Source organism: Bombus pascuorum, chromosome 9 (assembly GCF_905332965.1).
Source record: "Bombus pascuorum chromosome 9, iyBomPasc1.1, whole genome shotgun sequence".
Taxonomy (NCBI): Eukaryota; Metazoa; Arthropoda; class Insecta; order Hymenoptera; family Apidae; genus Bombus; species Bombus pascuorum.
The window spans coordinates 3,729,251-3,737,619 of record NC_083496.1 but is presented as its reverse complement, the minus strand read 5'-3'; the positions used below and the strand labels follow the sequence as shown (position 1 = coordinate 3,737,619).

The 8,369-nt window shown below is 38.3% G+C and overlaps 1 long non-coding RNA gene across 3 annotated transcripts; it reads right to left on the bottom strand.

Moving 5' to 3' along the window:
- Positions 1 to 1,003: 1,003 nt before the first annotated feature.
- LOC132910969 (uncharacterized) lies at positions 1,004 to 6,638 on the bottom strand. 3 transcript variants are annotated; one of them, XR_009658882.1, is made up of 5 exons: positions 6,442 to 6,636; positions 6,028 to 6,373; positions 5,773 to 5,948; positions 4,373 to 4,465; positions 1,004 to 4,272 (listed from the first exon to the last, which is right to left on the bottom strand). It is a non-coding gene; the product is annotated as an uncharacterized LOC132910969 (long non-coding RNA). The 3 variants fall into 3 exon arrangements; XR_009658883.1 differs by lacking the exon at positions 1,004 to 4,272 and having other exon boundaries at positions 4,289 to 4,465; positions 5,773 to 5,945; positions 6,442 to 6,638; XR_009658881.1 differs by lacking the exon at positions 1,004 to 4,272 and having other exon boundaries at positions 4,289 to 4,465.
- Positions 6,639 to 8,369: the final 1,731 nt, after the last annotated feature.

Here is an 8,369-nt window from a genome sequence, read left to right as displayed (position 1 = left end):
CCATGCCAAAAAGTAATTACACCAGCACACGCGTACCCCCGAAACTCGAGGTCAATTCTATTTCTTGCTGGTCATCTTTGTGATCTCTTTCTCGGAGAAAGCTCAATGTTTAGATAAAATGAAGAGTACATATACAGGATGAGTCTCCTAACGCGACGACTTGAAATAATTCGTAAGTTATTCGTTGTACGAACAAGTATTACGAGCAGATGTTGCATGATATCTAGGAGGACACACGCTTATCTAATCTGGTTTTAATTAGCTTGCTTTTTTAGCGAGATATGGGTCACCTTCAGTTTTTTTAACGAAATGTCTGACATTTTTTCTCAAATTGGAATAAATCGTCAAATTTTTGGGTAAAAATGTATTACACAAAGTGGAACTTGAAATAAATAATTACTGAGGTATTTTCAAATTAATAATCTTCTATTAGGAAATACGCTCGGTCAACGTGATTCTTAACACGGCTTTGTATGCCGTAGGTCGTGTTTGTAAACCTTAGTCTTTGTTATCTTGGCTCGATTATTTCCTTCGGGAAACACTAAAAAATGAAGTTTATCGCGAGCCATCAACGACGGTGGAAAACATGCGAGAACGTATTATTAGTGCATGCGCTGCCATAACTACAGGAACGCTGTTCTTTGCTCACTGATAATTCCATTACGCAAGTGCATCGACTGTAATGAACAGCGCTTCGAACACCGTTTGAAATAAAACCTGTTTTAAAATATTCGTTTTAAGTCCCACCTCGTGTAACACTTTTTATTAAAAAATACAAATTTGACGATTTTGGGGAAAATATTAGACGTTCTACTTAAAAAACTGAAGGTGACCCTAATATCTCGCTATAAAAGTAAGGTAATAAAAAACAGATTAAAGCGCTGTATGTCCCCCTAGATACCGTGCAACTTTTATTTGAAACATTTTTTCGTACAACGAATAACTTACGAGTTACTTTAAGTCGTCATGTTATGACACTCACCCTGTATATATATAGTTGATCTTCTTCCTTTTTTTTTTTATTTAATATTCGATGACGAAATAACTTTAGATTCTCGTGACTGGACCCAATAAATCAGAAAGAATTCTATTTTACCCAGGAAAGGTCGTAATTTGTCGGTGAGTTCAATCTTCTATCGAACGGTACGTCACACACTGCGAGTCTGGGGAAGGCACCCGCGCATCAATTATTCGCGGCGGAACACGCGATTACGGGATACGTGAGTTCGAAAGAGAGAATGTAAGTATAAATGCGATGACCCACCCCGAGTCTTACCCCTATAAAAGTTGCATTCCCGAACGGGAGAACCTCTCATGAATGTTCCATCTCAACAAGATGCCGTCCGGTGAAATCCACCAAGTGGCACAAGCCAGAAATTCTTTTCTCCGCTAAGCCGGCAAGGGCTCGATACAATGGTTTCGACGAAGGAAAGACCTGCGTCGCTATCTGTCTCCATTATGTTTGCCAAGTAGTATGAATTTAAAATAGCGTTCCGTAATCGTCGATTAAATCCTCGTCTTCTTTTGCATTTTTAATTTTATGTTTTTTTTCGCTCGATATTCAATCGCGGAAAGTATCCAGCTGATGTCGGCGGAGTTTCTATAGAAGAGAAGAGAGAAACGATCAGAAGCAATTCCATTCGACGAATAAATAAATCGTAGTTTCGATTCGAGGAATAAATTCAATTTTAATTTTCAATTCGTCCTTAGCCATTTTTACGTTGTTCGTTTTATTTTCCTTCTCCTCTCTCGCTTTTTTTCGCCTGATACTCCATTACAAACGGTATCGTTCGTGGCAGAGAAGTTTATATAGAAGAAAGGAGGGGGGGCAGCGATCAAACGCGAACAATAGATCAACCGAATGCAATGACATTTTAACTATGCCAACAGTCAGCGAGTCTGCAACGACCATCAAATATGTCACAGGCTTGGAATTCCCTTTGACGACCCGTATACGTAATAGGCCCCCGTCCTGTTAACCGATTGCTTCACTGGATACGTCAGGGAACAGTCTACATCGTCGTGTACATCGTATACACGTATTAGAAATCCAAACCGGTGTACTTTCAACCCTAGTTACGTCGGCGTGTTCGTCCGTGCTCTTCCAGGAGCTCATGAACTGCGCATAAACTGACCGCTAACTACTCCGCGAGTAGTTTGAATTGCTCGCCTACAATGCTTGGATGTGTCCACTTAAGTAGTAAACGCTCGACCGTGAAGCAACGTCGCGGAAATTGATATCAGCGTGTACTAACTGCTGCGTTAATTGAACGGAACGAGCTTCCGTGAAGCGACAACGATAAAGGAAAACGCGAGTAGAGCTTCTGCCAGAGAAAGGACGCGTTTCCTTCTCATCGAAAAGGAAGAAACGCGTGGACGTACGGTGGAGGCGAAGAATAATCGATTTCGTTTTCTTAACGGTTCGAGAGAATCGGCCAATTATCGGACCGCAAATTGATCGTTCCACGTTAAAGTAAGCGGAATTCGGGACGATGCAATGCCCGCAGAAGTGCAGCGCGGATAACCGTGAGCCGGTCGATTAATTAGTATCGTATCGCGACGCGAGTGGCACGCTTAATTTCGCGCACGACCCACGCTGGGACGTACTGGCGAGAATCGGCCGGTCTCTGTGCGAATCAATTACCGATTATCCGTTTAGCAGACTCCGATAAACCCCAGTGAGGTTTCAAGGAATGTGAAACGTTGCTAATGAAATGCTTCCGATATGTCCGATACTTCTCAGGCTCTGGATCGAGTAACATTAAACGAGGAGGACAAACTCAACCGCTGATAAGTAGAATGAATCGTAAGACGAATAAAAATGGAAATGGGATCGATGGAATATACCGTGTCGTGTACTGCGAATAGGTTCTAATTTCATTAGAAAATCTCGAGCACACGTGTGTGCTTCGACGAGAATAATGATGCTTTTACACGTAAGTAGACTCGAATCTAGAACAAACGGGTTTAAAAGATGTAAGCCATATCTTCGAGCGGGTCTGTATCTTTTATGAGCACTTTAACCGGAAGCTTCTTATTTTCCGCAAAGACGTATCACGGTGATACTCTTGTTATAACTTTCTCTTTATAGTATTGGATACAAGCAAAATCAGAATATACTGCACGTGTAGGAGTTTATATCTTCCGAAAATCAAATTTCCCGAAATTAAGATTTTATGTTTCAGGTTTAAAATATCTTGTCGAACGATACCCACGAAATATCGTCCCGATCGGCCACCGAAATCATTTGGAAGAATATCCTAGTTTCCTTATATGTAAGTACCTCGTATGAGTGTTAGGTATCCTGCAAGTGAATTCCATATTAGCGCGCATTATACCGATGATAAGTATAATAAAACTGCAAGCAAAAAAGGTTTCAAATTTTATGATCAAACATGACTACTTTCTTCGAAGAATCACTATGTGACTCCTTATAAACGTATTCAAAAATATTAATGGTACTTGATAATGCGAACATTACAAACCGCGAACCTAGTGGATGACACAACATTTCCTCTGCCGTACATACTGCACAATTATTCGTGAAACGTGCTTTGAATCCAGTTGACAGATTCAAAGAAATGGTACAAAAAGGCATTAAAATTGTATGTATTTTCATCGCTTCAATTCAGCCACATTCGCGTTTCAACGTAAAAACGGAAACGATTCTGCTTACGTAACTAAAAATAAATACAAAAGTGTTCTACGAGGTAGAATTCAAGGTAATCTACGCGTAAACAATTTGTGAACGATAAAAATGCAGTTGTTTTAACGGATAGAGTCATTACAAAATTAAATATTGCATTAAACTACGAATTGCTTAACTATGGCGTACTACAATGAAACCTTTTGCGCGTGGCATTGTACTCCGAAAGAAATATCAACTCTTGTAAGCGAGAAAACTCTTAAGAATCGGTCGAAACGGCAGAAGCGCTATATCTATGGTAAAATCAAGTCAGAACCGGTATCAGAAATCGTTAAACATCATTAGAATGGTGAAAATACTTGTAGAAAATTATAGAAATCGCTAAATATCGTTAAATCGTTTTAGAACTGTTTAGAAATTAATAAAAATCTAAAAATATTTCTTCCAGTCGCACGATTTATTAATTCAGACTAGATATCTTCGTGCTCGATTCTACAGATGATTTTCTCGACATCTTCTTCGGTCAGTAAGGAAATTTTCGAAATTCAATGGATCTCAACGAAACCATTTCTCGAATTTGCGAATCGCGCATCACGATTTTTGATAAATATTAAAATATATTCAATCTGAAATATTTCTGTTGAAACACGCTCTACAAACTTGTTAGTCTAATAACTAGTCTATATGAATATGTATGTAAATACCGACTATAAATTGTGCAAATACTTATGGACAGTTTTCCGGTAGTACACATTCGTTAGTGGCTTCGTTTCGTAAAGTACCTCCGACACACTGACAACTGGGGCCGGAAACGCATACCTGAAGAACATTTATCGATATCGTTAGAACACAAATACGCAGCTACTTTATGGTAGATTTTGAACTTTGGTTTTCAATAATCTATCTGTATCTGAATATATGTTGACAAAATACAGTCACATTGATATTCGCATAAAAGATATAATTTAGAAAAAACGAAGCTGGCACCCCGCTGGGGGTAGCCACCCACATGCTATATTTATTTTTATTTTATTTTTTTTTCTTCACCAATAAGATATAACACTTTACCAAATGTCCATAAGGACAAATCGTAAAATAACCAAAATAAAATAAAAAAAAAAAAAAAAACATTGATATTCGGGCACAGACATTTCTGCATTTATTCTGTTGTATAAAAGAGGATGATATAAATATCGTTGTTGTTTACTCTACGACAGTGTGAACCATTTCTTGTAGTTTGAAAATATATAAACAATTTTTCACCTAACAATAACGCTTTTTATTTTTATTTAACAAATCACCTTACCATCGTGAAAGCTTGAAATTTAGACTGCTATATGGTTCACCAAAAAAAAACAATTTAGAATTGAAATTCACGATCAAATCGATACTTTTGCTGCCCATTTTTAAGACATCACGATCATGCAGATTTAAAAGATCGTGAGTACAATTGTTGGACACCCTATGGATACGATAAAACGATGCAAAAATTGTTTACATATTCTCAAGCTACGGTAGATGGTTCGTATCTTCGTAGAATAAACAACGCGATATTTAAATCATCCCATCTTGCAGAGATAGCGATGTGTCTAAATATCAACGCGACTATATAAAGCAATTTTCAATAACACGATCGTAAAGCTGTACGTAAAGTATCGGACACACGATATGGTCTGTAAAATGGCCATATATACGCGTTGATTTTTACTCACGAGGCATTCGACTATTCTTAATGCAACGGTATAACATATCGCGCAGTTGTGCCAAAACTGACGCAACTCAGAAAACACATTTTTCGAGTTATCACCGTGAGAATGTTACAAAAACACTCGTTGACCGATTATACGAATATTATTCCTTTATCTTCATAATTTGACCGATACATCAGAGTAGTCGCTGTTGCTAATTCAAATGGGATTGACCTATATTGTAAGAAAGTGTCTTATTACCAATTTTGTCGTGAATCTCAATAGAAACATGATAGATATATTATGATATTATCTATCATAAATAATCTGCCGATTACCCGATCGATAATCACCCAGTCTCTTTCCCACCCATCCCGAACATCGGGTCCTCCACTTTCTCGGGTTTTCGTACGCCTCTATTAATTTCATAATACTCACGGGACCAGGACCACCTAGAAAAAATTCGGTATATAGACCACGGGGACTGCGGGAACTGCGGGGACAGGGGTTTGTGATATTCGGACGTCTATCGTTGCAACTTGGTTCGCACGACAGTCCACAACGAATCCATTCTTCGTTCGTTGAGCAAACCGATGTGGTTGCAGTCGAGCCTACTAGTGTTGCACAGGCATTTATGAAAAGCAAGAAGCAAAGTAACGCGGATAAGGTTTGAAGACAATGCGGAATACTTACAATCAACGAGAACCACAACGACGAGTAAGAAAGCTACGAGGTATGGCGACATGATGACTTTCGTTGAGAATATTCGTTCGGTTAGCACCTTTTCAGCGCGTTTTTACTTTTAGCGTGAAGGCACCGATGTTCGCGACTTTTATATGGCAAATTTCTGCCTAAAAACACGCATTTGTTTGGACAGTGCGTGCTCCACGAAGATAACACGTAGCAATAAATAACAGGCATTTAACGAAGGAACGTTGATCAGTGTATTTTCGTTAAGGTGGAATTAACCGATGGAATTGTCTGAATCTTATTGTATTTAACCTTACCGTGCGGATATTTTTAACCTTGCGCGTTATATCTACAAATAAAAGTTGCCATTGCAACATGAGATAAAACATACAATGGGTAAGTTGCGTCGAATATTACCTGTTCTGTCAACTGTGTTAGATAAGTTGGGATAATCTAAAGACTAGTTCTAAGTTAAAAGATATAGTATAAATATATGGAATTGGCATTCTTTGCCAAACGTTCTTTCTAACAATGTCAATGCAACTCGCGCAGGCCAACAGTACTTTTTAGAGTTTTCTTTGAACCTTGTCCGCTATATCTACAGATAAAAGTTGCTATTATAAGAGTAATAAGACAAACACACGATAGGTAAATGGCATCGGAAACTACGCGTTTTCCAGGTAGTTTAGATAGGCCGGGGTGACTTAAAAACCAGTTTCAACTTGAAAAACAGTATTTATATCTAAAGCTAAAATTCTCCACCAACGTTATTTCTAACGATGCAAATGCTGACGAACAATGCTTTTTCCAGTCTTTCTTGAACTATCGACACATGCCTTTCGAAAATAGAACTTGTCACCGTTGAGATCCACTACGGTCGGCTAGAGAAAACTTTAATACGTAACGTATAGAATATTCTTCTCTGTTGTTATCAAGTTTACTCACTTTCCTGGCGATTATCGATATCTGACGTTGTTTCAATCTTTATAAAATACCCTGCTTTAGCAACACTACCAAATGATGTTTGCAGAAAGCTGCAAAAGTTTATATTTTATCCTGGGCCATTACATAAAACGTCAACGACTTGCCTTTCAAAATCGGTATCGCCCTCATATCGGTGAGATAACAGCAACGCAACGACAAAAGTTTCCATTTCGTGATTTCGTTAATGAAAATTTTACACTCTATCGATTTCAGTGACCCAGATTATTATGTTATGAAAGTCAACATCCCGATAATGAATAATTTGGCGTGTACACAATATAACCATTACCAAGCCTTAGTTTCCGAAATACAATAGGACTTTAATTATTCGAAGTCTTTTTCGGCCGCTCGATCGGAATAATGTCGATCAATAAAGGGAAACAAATATTTTAAATACACCTACCTATGTGTTCGTTACTATTGTACCATTTCTTATAAAATCATGGAATCGTCGAGCACAGGGTCCAGCGAAGAAATCAGGCGAAAATTAGGGTAATTTTAACGCGTTTGACGATGAAAATATCAAGACGTACGATGTAGGTGGAGAAGAAATCGTGGAAAGAATTAAAGGGAAATTTAAAAGTAGCAAAGACAGCGATGAATCATGTTGATGGAAATATTTAGAGTGTACAGCGCATGTACACACACGCATACATACATATAGTCTAATTTTACTTTTTTATATCTCATATTTTCTCATATCAAAGTGATGTTGAGTTTTTTAAACGACACCGTGTATCTTTTATAGCCTTTGTTAGCCATCCATGTCCGGTTTTAGGATCACTGTACTCCAGCTGTTGGAGCTGCCCTACTTTCGTTCGTGTAAGAAGGTTTGCTCGCGTCCTTTCAATCGATTTTTAATTATCAGCAACTAAGAAACAAAAGCGAAAACGCAACTATTTATTTTTGTCTTATTTCACATTCAAAAATCGCCCCTTAAATTTAGTTACACCTGTAGCTGAATACCCTGTATACCGCACCTAACGTTTGTAGTACGTAAGATACATCGTTTCGTGTTTCGAAGTTCGAGCACTACCTTCGCGAAGATCGATTCTTTCAAATGTCAAGGTACTTACAGATATAAATTCTAAAGTTCGAATCCCACGGAGGGGAAAATTTTGTATCGGAATCGACCTAGACTCGGCAGTACATATTGAAATTGATCCGAGTGACATCGTAAAAGAACGACGAGGGGGGAAAAACTTTGAGTATGGAGAACACTTTCGTCGTGTTCGTGGAATCTTGAAAACAGTGTGGTGGACGTATGAAATACAGGTGTAATAATTGTCTGTTGGCGGAGATTGGTTTAGACGTTACATCGTCCATACGATAGAGGGTCAGCTGTTTCCTATTGTGCAGCT